Genomic DNA, 16,891 nt, shown 5'->3' with positions numbered 1-16,891 from the left:
GACAAACTGAGCCACCGTTCTGTTTCTTTGCTGTGTCAAGTTCAAAACCGATGAACCAAGAATGGGGCTCATCCATTTCCGAAGAAAAGGGTTCTCTGCTTTTTTTTTTTTTCTTCTTTTTTTGGTCTCCCAGGATAAATATTTCTTGTGGCACCTGTGACATGGTTATAGCCCTTGTAGGTCCGCAGTCAATAGAAGGGGTTGATGGATGACAATGGCCAACCGACTGGACAGACCTCCCCCAAAGCTCACAGCGGCATGCCCTGAGAGAGCCAATGAATCTCTCTATAATCTTTGGTTAATGGTCAATCTGAAGCTTTTTCTACCAAAACAAATAAATATATGTCTAGAAAAACTCATCTTGGTTTTCATCTGGGAGACATATTAGGCAGGAGATGATGCATAAGATGTGAAAGGGACAACGTAAGGGAATAGTGAAGGCCGAAAGACGATGTGTAACTTGCAGGGAACCAGCAGTAACAGAGCCAGAGGCAGACACAGGTTTTCCCCTACATCTTGAGAGTTCGCACTGTACCACTTCACTTTTATAAAGGACCTACTTAGTGCCCGTTTTGGCTAAACCGAAAGAAATCTGAAGAGGATTTTCACAGTCATCAAAGAAAGGCGAAAAGCAAAAGTTGTGTTCAGCGCCAGCTTGTACAGAGGCAGTGGCTGTGGCCCCGCCAAGCTCCTTCTCTGGGAACTACACTCAGCATCCTGAGTCAGCATCAAGCTCCATGGTTCTGAATTGTGTGTGTAAGTATCTGTGCTTTATCTTGATTTATTCTGTGTATCCATTAGCAAGACGTATCATCCTACAGCATCAGAGAAACCTGAGAGGTTATCTTGGAGGGGTCTGGGAATGCTCAAAATTTTTCCTATGTAAATTAATGGTAATTGCCTCTTAGCCTTATGCTACTTTGGTTTATGAAAGGTTTCATAGGAATGCATTTCTTCTGGATACTGGGGGAAGCCTGTACTAGGACAGCTGCTTATGAACTGGAGAGTTCGTTTTTGAGGGGAAGGGAGGGAACGTGTGTGGCCCTCTTAAGTTTTGTTTTCTTTTTTCTTTTCCAGAATAACAGTGAGATTTTCTCCCAATCTAAGAATCTAATTTAGTGAAGTACATTATTTCTAAACATGGGACAATAATAGCAAAATAACAAAACAGCAGTGATAACAACAAGGCAATAGTAACTACTGGACTTTACATGATAGCTGAAATAGCTGAATTTGTAAAGATGCCTGACCCTAAGTAGATACTCATGGTTGATAAATATTGCTGTTGTTGATGTTGTTAGTTGGGGGTCTGTTATAAACATGTCCTATTTATTATCGCAAGGCATTCTTTTATAATGTACTTTCTATTTATTTTCTCTAATATAGTCATAACAGACTTATAAGCAGAATCAATTGCTCATCATTTAGCAAATGGAATTAAGGTTTAGAAAATTAAATTAACAAACTAAGTTGCACAGGCAGGACTTAGATTGTCTGTGTCCAGAGCCCAAGGTCATTCTCTTACTTTGCATCGTAAATGTTTAGCAGAAGAGTGGGTTTCTAATTGATATAAAGGCAGAAAATGGAGGAGTGAATGGGTGGGAACTAACGCATAAATAGGCTAAAAATTCATTTTTCTGTTAATCCACACTTTTCCTTCTCTTGGCATTATTTCTAACTTAAATATTCACAAGATTTCCAGTTTTACTTTTAGGACTTCAGCGATTTGAAGTGTCCTCATAAATTATGGGAAACATCGACCTTTAACAATGATCCCTTATGCTATCTTTCACAATAAAAAATTATGGTAATAAAACCAACAAATGAGAAACCATTGAAAAGGGAAATAGGCTTACAAGTTATTAGTACCTAACTCACAGGGTTTGCGTCACAATTATTATCCTATAGGAAAATTATGAGACTTACAGACGGCTTCCACAATATCCACCATTTGCTATTTAAATCGCCTAGTCTTGAAATCTGTTATAAAATAAAACACTTCCAGCAATTGTCAAGACATAAAAAGTTTCCTAGGTTCATGATATGTTATTCATGGTATGAGTTTTCCAGAATTAATGAGGAAGTCGTGAACTTCTTGGTTTGTTGCTCTGACACAGCTGAGGGAAAATGCTGGGATACAATGAATGGGCACTCAGCCAGCAGACCATTTCCTAATAAAAACAGTCAGCATTGTGCCGTAAACATATGAAAAATAGCTTATAAAACACCACGCTAGAACATACTGAACGAAAGGAAACAGAGGATATGATATTTTTTGTAACATCCCCATTTAAAAATAAACATTCTTTGTTTTGGTCACCAGGATAACACCTAAAATAGTTTTGATAATCACCGTCTGTATTTATGTCACTTGTCCCCTTGAGTACCAGATAGGGTAGCCACATAAGGCAAGGCATTTAAAACATAACCTCAATAATAGAGCGTTGTCAGTTTTAAAATACTCTTGTTTATTGGCCTTCGGGAAATTATTATTTTCAGCCAACTTACGTACTTACTGAAATGGGAGTAAATAAAAAGAAAAAGAAATTCTGGAGGAACTTAGCACAGAAAAGCACACAACGTTTAAATGTAATTAGGAGTCAACACTCACTGAGTTTCTATTTCATGCAAAATATTACAATTAAGCATAGTGTTATTTAAGAATTATAACTTTCCTACTCGGAAAAGAAGTGATACACTTCATTGAAAAAAATGATTTTACAAAAGGAATACACTTTTTGGAAATGACAATGTAACTGCAACTGCCAGTATCTTGTTACAAATTATTTTCAGTCCTACATGCAGGTCTCCCCTGTGCTATCCCAAAATAGAGCGTTCCTAGGAAAACTTTCAAGCATGAGGCAAAGAAGTTACCACTAATTTATACGGAAGAACTTTTGAGCATTACCAGACCTAAAAAATAACCTCCCTTAGGCTTTTCTGATAGCGTGGGACACATCTTGCTAATGGATGCACAAAATAAATCAAGATGAAGCCCAGATGCTCGTAGATACAGTTCAAAGCTGCGGAGTTGGTGCTGAGGTGCTGAGCACCGTTTCCAAGGAAGGAGCTTGGAGGGGCCGCGCTCGCTGCTTGGGATGCAGGCTGCCTCCAAAGGCTGGCGGCAAAACAAATGCTGAAAGCTGCTTTTGCTTTTCACTTTTTTCCGTAAAAGCCAAAATCCTCTTTGGGTTTCTTCTAGTAAGCAAAGAACCAAATTAGTTAGCAAAGGTACTAAATATAGGTCTTTTGTAAAAGTGAAGCAACATAATGCTAACTTTTGAAAACGGGGTGTGTGTGTGTTGGGGGCAGGGTACCTGTAGTAATTTTCCGTAGAAAGCCAAAGCAACTAATAGGGTGTAAGAAACAGAAACCCACCAGCTAATTGTTATTGTATTACAATATTGTATTGTTGTCGTTTTAGCTTGTTATTTTTGTTATTGTATCTGAGTGACACACACAACAGATTCACCAGTCATTTTAGGTGTCAACTTAGAAACGGTAATAGCTTTGGAAGCACATTCATCCATTCAGAATGTTTGGGAGGGCTTTCACAAAGGGGACAACACTTTTATTAGCCTTAAAGGGGAAACTGAAGTTTTCTGGGCAGGAGAGGAAAATGGACATTCCAGTGAAAAGCCTTCCAAGAGGGGCACTGGGTGGCTCAGTCGTTGAGCCTCTGCCTTCGGCTCAGGGCATGATCCCGGCGTTCTGGGATCGAGCCCCGCATCAGGCTCTTCCGCTGGGAGCCTGCTTCTTCCTCTCCCACTCCCCCTGCTTGTGTTCCCTCTATCGCTGGCTGTCTCTCTCTCTGTCAAATAAATAAATAAAATCTTAAAAAAAAAAAAAAAAAAAAGCCTTCCAAGAGCCAAGTCTTCAAAATGTGAGATTTGGTTACACTTTGGGCGATTGTGGCATAAAATTGTGGATTGGGGAGGGAGAAGTAAATTGAAAAGGTTAGTTGGGATTTATTTTTCTGTTAAAAGTGAAAGCAAATTCAATCTCAAGTACCTTTAACTGAAAAGATATTTAGCTTATGTTCTTGACAAACCTAGGGTTAGATAAGGGTAAGTAAGCTTTCAATCTCTTCTCAATTCAGAGCCTTTCTCAACTAGCAGGATTCAGTTTCTTTGCATTGCTCAGCTCTGGTTCTTGTCTGTTGAGTTCATATTTTGCTAGACACACTCCTTACCATGGTGTGCACTTTCTGCCCTATGTTTCTTCCCGGTTCAAAGCTGGAGGGAAAGAGAGGAAACCCTTTTTTTTTTTTTTTAAATCACTCCCATGCTTGTCCTATAATTCATTCTGATTGGATCCATTTCATCAGGTTCCCACTTCTGATCCAGTACTGCAGAGTACTATTGGCCAAGTGTATGGTGATACTCCACTCTGAGCTGAGGATAGAGACCCCCTTGAAAAACTGAGGTTATGGGTCATGGCAGCTGAAAAACAACAAAGATCCATAATAGATTGTCCTTTTGGCCATCTATCATAAAACAGCCTTATCCTTGTTGCCAGTTATTGTATCCAGGTCCAGGTCTATGCCTCTGGTTAATTTCAATTCTTATTCATGTAGTTCTTCATGGTCCGGCAAACTAACAGGAGAGTTACCTCTATACAATAACCTATCATTTGCAAAAGACAATGACAGAGGAAAGAAATATTTGCAAAAAACTTCTGTTGGGTGGGTCAAATGAGAAATAAAATACAGTGGCCAAGAGTCCACTAATACCTGGCTCAAAAAAAAAAAAAAAAAAAAAGTTACAAGGGTTCTTTGCCCTGTTTGCTCTGGTGCTAGAAGGAATTGTTTTGTCAGTAACTCTGAATCAGTTGGCCTGATTCTTCTTTTCTGGGTGGTTTTCCTTATTTATTTGTTTGGGGTTTTGTTTGTTTGTTTATTTATTTGGTTTTTCTTGTGTTTTTTAATTCTCAGTGGTCAAATGGGAGATGTACATGCGGGGTATGCCCCACCCCCTTCCACAGTGATAGAATTAGGAATTTGGGATATGTCTTAGAGATTGTAATTATAGCCTATTGTTTCCCAGTGCGGATGGGACAACACTCTAAAAATTTAAGTGGGCTTTCGATCTATGTGTTCTAAACAACTCCATGGTCTCCTACGAAAGACCAGAAATCACTTCAAGTGAGTCTTTTTTTTCTTAAAGATTTTATTAATTCATTAATTCATTTGGGGGGGAGGGGCAGAGAGAGAGGGAGAGAGAGAATCTCCATCAGACTCCGCATCCAGTGCGGAGCCTGACTGGATGTGAAGCTCGATCCCACAACCCTGAGATCATGACCTGAGCTGGAACCAAGAGTCAGACGCTTAACCCACTGAGCCACCCAGGCACCCCTTCAAGCAAGTCTTTGTATTAGAACGAGGTCCCATATTTCTGTCTCAATACCTTCCAGGTACATTGCTCTGCCCATCCCCTTCATCTAATTGTCTCAACCTTGCTTCTGACTTGGGACTCTTTACCACACTGAGTGGGGCAGGAGATAGAACTGCTCTGACTCTTGCCCCCAAGTACATGTTATGTGGTATCTTTCAGGTGGGGTAATCATCCTCTTTTCTAAGTGGTTTAAAATAGGAACTTCTTTGGAGGAACCTGGCTTCTCACAGGCTTTAATATTATTTCCTCCTATTGTTCCTACTTCTCTGCTTTTGCTGGCAGTAACTTTAGTTTGGAAGAGAGAATTCAGCTTTGTAATCTTTAAATTTCTCAGTGACCTTGAATAGGTCTTGGGGAGAAAGGTATTTCTCAGTAAAGCCACATTTTTTTTTTTCCTGGCTGCATTTAAGTGAACCAATTTCAACATAAGCTTGTCTTTTTCTTATAGGACTTAGAGAACCATAGGAACAAGAACCACATTTCAAAATCTCACATTTTTCATATCGAGATCAGGAATGCTGTTGCCTCAGTAAGGATAAGTTCTGAGCACCAAGCTAAAATGGGATGTGTATTTACCTATTTCTACCCTCTACCACCAAATTACGAATACTATTATCTGCCCCTGATCAGAAGCGTGAGAGTTCTCCCCTCTCCTTGATTCTGTCAATTTTGAATTTGGTGTCAGCTATTGGCAATGTTCCGTTCTTAGGGCCAGCTCTCTATCTTTTGATAAGTGAGAGAAAATACAATCCAGAGTGCTTTGTCACAAAGAAAGTGTATTAATTCATAACTGAAAAGTCCAGGACTTGCTTGATTTTGGGGATGTTAACAGGATCAAGTTTTCTTTTGTTCATGTTTTAGATTCATGTTTTCTGTATTGATTATTTATTTATTTGAGAAAGAGAAAGCATGACCCCAGAGAGAGGGGCAAGGGGAGGGGGAGAGAAGCAGACTCCCTGCTGAGCAGGGAGCCCTGACTCAGGGCTCCATCCCAGGACCCTGGGATCATGACCTGAGCTGAAACCAAGAGTTGGTGGCTCAAATGACTGAGCCACCCACACACCCCTTGATTCCTTTTTTAGAGGGTATGCTGGTTTTGTGCCGTTTTTGCTAAACTGGAACCACAGTTCTTTTTTCTCTATGATTCTGGATTAGGGTTTGCCACAAGTGAAATGCAGCAAGACTTAGAAAGTGGAAATGAGGGGCTCCTGGGTGGCTCAGTCGTTAAGCGTCTGCCTTCGGCTCAGGGCGTGACCCCAGAGTCCTGGGATCAAGCCCCATATCGGGCTCCTCTGCTGGGAGACTGCTTCTTCCTCTCCCACTCCCCCTGCTTGTGCTCCCTCTCTCACTGGCTGTCTCTCTCTCTCTCTGTCAAATAAATAAATAAAATCTTAAAAAAAAAAAAAGAAAAAAAGAAAGTGGAAGTGAAGCTGTAGGCATTAAGCTTTGAAAGTCGGTGTAGGATGCCAAACTATGTTGACTGCCTATGTGGATTTGTTTTACCTTGTTGATATGGGACAGCCATGTGGCCTGTAACTCTTTTATCACCTGCTGCACCTCATCCTTCAGCTTCTACGGGTCCAGGTAGAGCACATGTGCAACATCATTAAGAAATGCATCAGCTTCTTCATCCCTTATTCCATGTCGCTTCTAGTTGTTCCATTCCCTGATCAAACCCTAATAATATAGATAGGTTCTCTTTTTGTATTCACAGTATGACAAAAGTAACTTCAGCTGACATCTCCCCAAGTTCAAGTCCAGTGGAAAAGACTTGTGTCTTTTTTAAGTTCAAGGATTCTTATTGGATCACCTTGGGTCATCATTAATTTTCTATCAATGTCTGTGACCAAGAAGAGAAAACTGTGCTTATTGGCTAAGCCTGTCCATATTTCCACCCTTAAATTATTCACTGTGGTCTAGGGAATTCAGTGTATTGATTGGCTAGTTATGAGTCACATGTTCCTTTTCCAAAAAAGTGGGTGCACTGAATGAAGAGGGGTTGATTTCCAAAAGACTTCAAGATGTTGCAACCAGAGATATAGAGAAAACACAAAATGTTCATTACAGGGTGGACTACAACCTGTGGTGGCCTTAAAGATCTGGACATATTTTATAGTAATGGAGAGTCATCGAGAATTTCTAAAATTAGGGGACATATGTAATCCAATAGACTCCTCAAGTGTTGAGATCAATATTTCATTTGATTTTGTTTTCTCCACTCTAACATTGTGTCTACAACACAGCGGTTGCTCAAAAAATCATCATATTGTTGAATAATATGACCTATGTTTGTGAAAGATGGTCAGATACTATGTGGAGTATCGAGAAGTGGGAAGTAATTGAGCCAGAATTATGGATTTGTCTGGATAATAGATCCAGATGGAAAGAGAAGGACACTAGGCTGGAATTCTGGAATATACCAATATTTAAGGGCCAAGGAAAACGTGAAGATAAAGAAGAATGAGAAACAGTAAAAATGTATAAAGAAAACTTGAGCAAGTTTTTCTTTTTTTGTGACTTCATTAGACTAGTACTGGACTAGCACTCAGGGAAACTGAATGTTTATATGCTTAAACAATTTTTGAACACATTCATGGTAGTGCATGGCTCAGAACAAATAAATGAAAAATGGATTTTTTAACAGGCAGGAAGTTGGAATTAATAACCAATAAAAACAACTTTAATGGCAGGAACTGAATAAAACGTGTCTGTTCTTAGGGAAAAAAAATATAGGCAGATTTGACAGTTTATCCAAGTTTATCATAGGATGACCGTATGAGTCCAATTTTTACTAAGTAACATTTTGGGACACTCCATTTATTATTTATCAGTAACACTTTAAAATGTCTCCTAACAAGAAACACAGATATCATACATAAATCTGCTATTCTTTCATAGTTACTTCTGACTTTTAGAGTTCATCTTTTTAAATCAGTTCCTAAGTATTCATTTAGCCAGGGCCACCACCTAAACTGAGAACCTTAGGGAAATCTAGGGTTTGTGGTTTGTATTACAGCTTCTCAGGAAGATAGCATGAAGATGTGTAATATCTTTGTATTGTCTTAGGAATTTATCACTTATGGATATAGTGATCTATTTTCTCATGGCTTGACTCTATAATTACAGACTTTAAAAACAAATCATGTCATGATTAGTCCAGAAATGTCAACCATAAAATTGTCAGGTATCAATTATAAAATTCACAGCATTATATAGATATTAGCAGTATTGTTTTGTTCTCAGAACATCAGCAGTTATGCACAACAATTATTGCCATGCTGCATATTTTTAAAATCCCTTTAGTAAGATAATGCCTGCTTCAGTGATAATAATATTTTATCTATCCTTTGTTCTTTCTGCCCAAGGTATTAAAAATTACTAGCTCCCACAGGTTTTTTTTTTCCCTTGTAAGTTTTGGTTAAAAAAAAGCCAACAACATGCCAAAAAACAAAATAAAACAAAAACCCTCCACCATAATAAAACTCAATTCAAAGAAAAGGTAAACTGCTAGTTAGAGACTATCCATGAACTAGGATCATGTTAGTGAGATATTTCAGTGCCAAGCACATCAAAAGAATTACAGTCACTCACAGGCTCTTCACATAAAATTTGCAGGTCAGTTCTTTTAACACACACATAAAAATAAAAATCTGATACTATGTAATACAAAATTCAAAAAGTGAACCATTTGCAAAGCAAAAGAAGCAAAGAAAAATTCAAACTCTTATCATTCTGACACTTGAGATTTTAAAAAAGGAAACCTTTAAAATGATCATTATTGGAGCAATGGGATGGTGCAGTCGGTTGAGCATCTGACTCTTGGTTTCAGCTCAGGTCATGATCTCAGGATCATAGGATCAAGACCCTGAGCTCAGCAGGGTGTCTGCTTAAATTTCTGTCTCCCTCACCCTCTACCCCTCCCACCCTCCCCAAGTAACAAATAAATCTTTAAAAATAAAATAAAATAAAATAAAATAAAATAAAATAAAATAAAATAATCATTATAGACAATAAGCAGTTGGAAAAATAATAAAAATAAAATAAAAATTAATAATAGTAATAAAATAAAATAATTACAAAATTGATATAATTGGTTCAAAGTCAGATGTAAGTCCATGATTAAACAATAACACCAAAATGAACTAAGTCTTTAACATAGGATAGTCCAGAAAAAATTATAAATCACACTTAAAAAGAAAAGAAAGGGAAAAAAAAAAAGAATGAAGGAAGAAAAGGAAAAAAAAGGAAAGAGTTAAAATAAGTGTATTAAGAAAGAGAAAAAAACAGTGGAACGGCAAAGGAAACATGAGTTAATTCTTTGGGAAAAAATGGAATGTTAAATTTCTGGAAACTGTAATCATGAAATACAAATTTTTCATGAGAGGGAAGGAATACAAAACATATAAGTAGGATATTAAAATTATAAAATAATGCTGTATACGCCCCAATGCTAATACATCTAAAAATTTCTATGGAATAAATGATCTTGTGGGCAATAACAAACTTCTAAAGTATGCCAAGAAATAGGAAGTAAAATGAAAAAATGCATATTGAAATATTATTTCCACATAAAACTTTAAATAAAAACAGATGATTTATTACAAATTTACAAGGAACAGATTTAACATTTCCATGCCAAATCACGTGGTCAGGAGTATAGAAAAGGATAGAAAATTATCCAATTCAGCCTCTGAAGACGATATTGTTCTGAACGTATAATCATTTTTATGATTGTAAATGTGAAAATTCAAAATAAGATCCTAGCAAACTATATAAAACAGACTGTTAAGAAAGTCATCACTATTTTCAAGTATTTTTTTTCCACAAGAAGATAGTTAAAAAGTAGCAACATAAGATATTATATATAATATGTATATATTCATATATAATATTTATATATAATACATGTAAGATATTATATACAATGTGTATATGTTTATATTTAAGACAATATTAATAATATTAAAAAGTAGCAACATAAGTTATTATATATAATAATATGTATATGTATATACGTTCAATAAAAAAAGAGCTATTTCAAAAGAGGCTAAAAATGTATTTGATAAGAGTGAATACCTACTACTTGTCAAATCTCTTAGAAAATGAGGAATAGAAAAATCCTTTGTTTCCAGTCTTTTCCCCAGATCCACAGCAGCCACCCACTTTTGTGGTCCTACTCTGTATTCTGCTATCACTAAGATCTCTATTTCAAACATCCCACTCTAGCCCCACTTTTTAGCCTTCTGGTTCCATTTCTCTACTAATCCCCAGGACAGCTATTTGAATTAATTCAGATCCTAAATCCACTTATCCTACATCTACATTGTTTTGGCCTCCTCACCCCCATCTTCACTTACCTTTAGCCTAGTTTAGATTGCAAGGTGAATCATCAGACTCCCCTGTAAACAGATTAATCTCCATTATTATCCTCTTCATTCCTTGTAATAACTATCATTTCTCTCTAACTTAACTACAATCCTCAAAACGCTCTCAACCCGTCTGATAGTCCCACTCCATCTCCCATGATCGGAGACTGGTACGTGACCCTCTATCTTCTTTCCACAACATTCTCCCACCATCTCCAGTGAGACTCACTGTCAGACGATGATTTAGTTTCCAACTCATGGATTGATTAGATGCAGGCTCTCCTTCTGCTCGTCTAAAGATATAAAAGCTTAGCTGGGATTTGTATCCCTAATTCAGCCTTCTACCTGTTAAAATGGGAGATGTCTCTTTGCTCCAACCAGGCCAATATCTCCACCAGAGTACGTCACTTTGATACATACAAATCTAACAACTTTTTTCATTCTACTTGTTAAAATGGAAGCACCCCCGATGTGATCACGGGTGGACTCTTCTATTCACTTGAATTAAATCCCTTGCGTCTTCTCAAGGACTTGTATTCTGTCTCTGTGTGAACACCCTTCCTTCCCACCCAACTGGTTCATTCTCATGGGTATACAATCAGACCCTCAGGTTTAGATGGATGGGTCTATAATAGACCTTTTAAAAACTCTTTGTTTTTAAAAAGCAACGATGATCACAACAAAAACAAAACTTTGACCCATATTAATCTAGTTTCTCTGTATCTGTCTCAACAAACTACAGTTAATTTTTTCTACCCTTTGCCATCAAATTATTACCTACCATGGATTTTTTGTCTTCCTCAAAAATGTTTTTAATGTAATTTTTTGAGAAAGCAACACATGACTATAGTAAAGATCCAAATTGTACTAAATGTTAGGCAGTACAAAGTAAGCAATTTTTCTATCATTGATCTCCAATGCTCAGGTTTTTCTTTCTTGAAGTGATTTTATTTTTGTTATTTTGCACAAAGTATAGCACACTTTGCTTTTCCACTTAAGGATTTATCAAGGAAGTCTTTCATGGAAAATGTATGTGGTTATGCCTCATTCCTTTTAACAAATTCATGGCTTGCTATCTCCCATAAATGCCACTCTGAAAATCTTTGTAATTATATTTTATGGCATATGTTTATAGCATAAAGTCTTAAAAGTGGAATTATCAAATAAAGGGTGTGTTTATTTACAGTTTTGATAGATGTTGTGAAATTGCCTTCCCCGGGGTTGTAATGCATGTTTGTACCAATGCTGTATGAGAGAGACTTTTTTCCCATGCCTTCCCTAACTCAATGTATTAGGAAAGTTTGCTTTTCGCCAAGAGCATTAATTGAAAACTTGATAGCCAAATGTAATTTTTAACAACAGTTTTATTGAGGTATAACTGATATACAGAGAACTGCTCACATTTAGCCTGTATAATTTCGTGAGTTTGGATATATACAAACACCTGGAGTCCATCACCACAATCAAGGTAATAGACCTATCCAACATCTCCCGAAGTTTCCTTGTATTCATCCCCCTCTTTTCTGTGGTAATAACTCATAACATCAGACTTACCCTCTTAAATTTTGAAGCGCGTAATACGGTACCGTTAATCGTAGGTACCATATTTGTAAGCAGACAAGAGTTGTTCAGTGGATATAAAGCTTCAGTTATGCAGTCAGAGTGTAAATTCTAATGTACATTCATTTTGTTATGATTGAGGTTGAGATCTTCAAAATTTTATTTCTTTTTTTCTGTGAATTCATGTGTACACATTTTTAAAATGTGGGTTGCTGATAATTTTCCAACTGATTTGTATGGACAGTACATACATAAAGAGAATTAGCTTATTAGAATATGTGTTACTTAAAAATCTAAGTTACTGAGTTATAATTTATTGTTTTTAAATTTTTCTTGCTATGGAAAACCTTTTAATTTTTTAAATTAAAATAAATTCTTTTTTTAATTAAAATAAATTCTTTATCTTAAAATAGAGAATAAAAGAATTTTTCAGTGTTTTTCTTCCATATTTTGTGGTTTAAATTTTTTACTTATAAAAATTGGCTTTTCTGAAATTTATTTAGTGTAAAGATTGAAAGAAGGAATCTAGCTCATTTATTTTCTCCAGATTCTATCCAATTATCCTAACACCAATTTTTAGAAAGATTTATTTATTGGAGAGAGAGAGAAAGAGAGAGAGAGCATGGGCACAGAGGAGCATGTGACAGAAGCAGAGAGAGACTGTGAGTCCCAAGCAGACTCCGAGCTGAGCGGAAAGCCTGACATGGGGCTTGATCTTATGATCCTGAGATCATGACCTGAGCCAAAACCAAGAGTCGGTTGGTTAACTGATTGTGCCACCTAGGCACCCCCACCCTAGCAACATTTAATCAACACCTACTCTGCTCCCTTACCTCACTGACTTAGAATGCTACTTTCACCAGTAAAAAACAATTCATATATATTTAAGACTATGTATCGACTATCTGTGGCCAGTGCTAATATTTCCTGTTGTTTTATAACATATTTTATTATCTCGTATGACCAATCTATGTTCATTACTCTTCCGCCTCAGATTTTCCTGGATGTTGTTGCAAGTTAACTTTTTTCTTTTCTTTTTCTAAGATTTTATTTATTTATTTGAGAGAGAAAGAAAGCACAAGGGGATGGAGAGGTGGAGGGAAAGGGAGGAACAGACTCCCCACTGAGCAGGAGCCAGAACCAGGGCTCAATCCCAGGACTCTGGGACATGACCTGAGTTGAAGGCAGATGTTTAACCAACTGAGCTAATTTTTTTCTATATAGACATTAGAATCAACTTGCAAAATTTCATGAACAATTCTGGAATAAATTTATTAGGACCAAGTTAAATGAATAAATTATCTTAGGGAAAATGGGTTTATTTATGATACATCATTTCATCAAAGAACAAACACAATAGAAATTTCAGCTTGTTTAATTTCTCTTATAATTTTGGTAGTTTTATTTAATATTTTATTAACATAGATTTTGTGGAATTTTTGTTAGTCTTGTTCATAATTTGATGCAACTTGGAATTTTTAAGAATTATACTTTCCAGCTGATTATTGTTCCAATCACTGTTTTACTCAAATGGTTTTTGTCCCTCCCAGTCACTGAATGTTTCTTGTCAAGATAACCCTGGCCTCTCTTTTATACAACCCAGTGGTCATCCTCTCTTTCTTTATTTTGATTTCCAACATCAATTGACCATATGCCGAATCTATCCTCCTTGAAAATCTTCCCTCTTATGGCCTCTTTGACATCATATTCTCCAGATTTTTAAAAATTCAAGTCACCAGGAACTTTCTTTCTATGTACTTTGATGTTCCTTCCTTTTTACCTGACTTTCAAATGTTGTAGTGTCCTTGGGTCCTTTTTTCCTCTCTAGCTACATTCTCCCCTAAGTGACTTCATTGGGCCTTACACATGCTCTCTTCTCTATTGTATTTCAGAATCATCGTTAGAGACTTTTAGATGTTGAAGACTGTCATGTATCAGATTATGTTTCCCTGGGAGGGGGGTGCTCATAAACCTCCAAAAGAAGGTACATACATGCTTCTTTAAAAAACTCTCAGAAGGGTAATGACTCCTTCAGGCATATATGAGCTGCAATGTTCACATTTGAGATAATACAACTGGCAAAATGATGCAAAACTTGACTTTGTAGCAAAAACCATAAATAATACAACATCTACTCTGCAAGCCTTCCAAACTAGTCTAAATTCGTTAGCAAGGGTCGTGGACAATTTATATCATCCTCACTTTTCTCTTAATTAAGGCAGATTTATACTGCAGGAAAAGCTCTGGCTGCATCTTTATACTACAAGAAAAACACGTGAACCCATGACTCACCTAAGAAAAAGAAGTTACCTCACTTTCTAAAACAAACACAAGTGGCTCTATTCCCTGGGCTTTAAAATCTAGAATCCTGGCCTCAAGATTTCTGTCAAGACTGATGATCATTTTGTATCTAATAATCGCCTGTACTACAGTCGGCGGGTGTATTCTGACCCATTTCAAATGTTACTACGCAGCAACGGTCACACAAGAGTGTTGAACAACTCCTCCTGCAACAGAAAGAGCAAGTAACTCATCTTAGTCCGACTATGATTACTAAATTTTCCAGGGGGAAAAAAAAAAACCCTGATCAGAAAAACCTCACATAGGGGCGCCTGGGTGGCACAGTTGTTAAGCATCTGCCTTTGGCTCAGGGTGTGATCCCAGCGTTCTGGGATCAAGCCCCACATCAGGCTCCTCCGCTGGGAGCTTGCTTCTTCCTCCTCTCCCACTCCCCCTGCTTGTGTTCCCTCTCTCGCTGGCTGTCTCTCTCTGTCAAATAAATAAAAAAAAAAAAATAAATAAATAAATAAATAAAATCTAAAAAAAAAAAAAAAAGAAAGAAAGAAAGACAAACCTCACATAGCCTAAAGGGAAAATGGAGAAAAAGAAAGCAGCCCATGACCTCTGGGACTGGCCAGGTGCTATCAGCTATGCTGGTGCATCAGGCAAAACCCCTCTGTGACCAGGATAAATCAAGACAAAAGCAAGATCCCTAGTAATCATATCTGAGCGTTGAAAAAACATAAACGCTACCTAAGCTGCCAAAGAGCAAACCGTTCTCTGGTCCCTAAGAGGAGTACCTGCCGCTGCTTCTCCACTTACAGATTCAGTTTCAGTCCAGTCTTCCTTCCAGATAAATGTATGAGGATAGACGATCATATCTCAATAAATAAATAAATTAATAAATAATCAAAGAATTACTCCTGCTTCCTGTTAGCATCTAATCCACAGCAAACACCCGTTTCCTCAAATCCTCCCGAAAATCATCTAACATGGACTCAGATTCATTAATTGTGAGTTTTAGTGATAAAAATTGAAAATTAATAAGCTAGGGAGCCATAAAGAGTTAAGGATTCTTAATAAAAATGAGGAAACCATAAGGAGTTTATAACTATGTACCTACTTATTAAGGAAAGTGAATGCAGTCATCTCATGTTCAATAGAAGAGAGGGAAAATGATAGCATTTTCAATGGAAATAAGTATAATCAAGTGCTGAGATTACTGTATTGAATGAATAAATTAAATATCAAGGAGAGACAAAGTCTGTTCATGGCATGGGTCTCAACTCAAGAGTTCAGTAGTAATTTTCAATAGGAACAGGATTTCTATCATCTAAGTTCCACTGTTTTATGACATTTTATATTGGGGTTTTGTAGTGTTACTTGATTTTTCACATGCTCATTTCTTTTCATACTAACTATATTTAAATTATTGAAGTCTAGTACCTCATCAAGTATTTTCTTTATCATGTTTTGTACTTTAGTACAGGGGCTTTTTTACATTGATTAATTTTTTTAAAAGATTTTATTTATCTATTTGACAGAGAGAGAGCACAAGTGGGGGGAGCAGGAGAGGAAGAGGCAGGCTCCCCACCAGGCAGGGAGCCCAATGTGGGGCTCAATGCCAGGATCCTGGGAGCGTGACCTGAGCCAAAGACAGATGCTTAACTGACTGAGCCACCCAGGTGCCCCAGACATTGATTAATTTTGATATTATTTACTGATTCATTTTAGTATCTTTTAGAATTATGTGAAATTTATTCAAAATTAGTTGTTGTTGTGTTTTTTTGCATGTGTCATGGGTCAAATAGACACATATGATACCAAATGATCAAACTGAAAGAGAGAACTAACTTTGCCCAGTTAAATATTTAAAATGCATAAAATAACAGAAAGGAAATGTTCTTTGCAGTTGTACCAACTAAAAGCCATTCTATCGTTAGGAATATTCTTTCATGCAAAGTGAAAATCAAGAAAGGTTGAAAAAAATGTATTCAGAAGTCCAGGATCCATTGAGAGACAAGTACCTTTATCATTTTTAAGATTTAATGAAAGATTGGCTTATTTGGCCTGTCTCTTTCCTGGCTAACAAGCTGCTTTTTCTTCCACACTCATGCTGTTTTAATTAATCCTACCGGTTGCAATAGCTTGATTTTCTGGAGAACGAAAGGAGCTGTTTTGTTCTGTAAACACTTTCTGTGGGTGCTTGGACACATGAGGAGATGAATAAACAAATGATAGATCTTTTCTAACTAATACTGCTAGTTTACCAAGCGCAAACAGAAGATGAAA

The 16,891-nt window shown here is 36.8% G+C and overlaps 1 long non-coding RNA gene across 2 annotated transcripts in view; it reads right to left on the bottom strand.

Moving 5' to 3' along the window:
• The window catches only part of LOC113255796 (uncharacterized), a 53,087-nt gene that overhangs the window by 5,576 nt on the left and 30,620 nt on the right, over window positions 1-16,891 (bottom strand). Inside the window, exon 3 of one of the 2 annotated variants that reach the window (XR_003316445.3) lies at window positions 10,751-10,792. The exons of the other annotated variant lie outside the window; for it this stretch is intronic. This is a non-coding gene — a long non-coding RNA (uncharacterized LOC113255796). The remainder of the gene's footprint in view (window positions 1-10,750; window positions 10,793-16,891) is intronic. 2 annotated transcript variants of the gene reach the window in all.

The sequence above is a fragment of the Ursus arctos genome, unplaced genomic scaffold, assembly GCF_023065955.2.
Source record: "Ursus arctos isolate Adak ecotype North America unplaced genomic scaffold, UrsArc2.0 scaffold_11, whole genome shotgun sequence".
Lineage (NCBI taxonomy): Eukaryota > Metazoa > Chordata > Mammalia > Carnivora > Ursidae > Ursus > Ursus arctos.
Note: the sequence above shows the minus strand (reverse complement) of the source record. Positions and strands in the feature narration are given on the sequence as shown.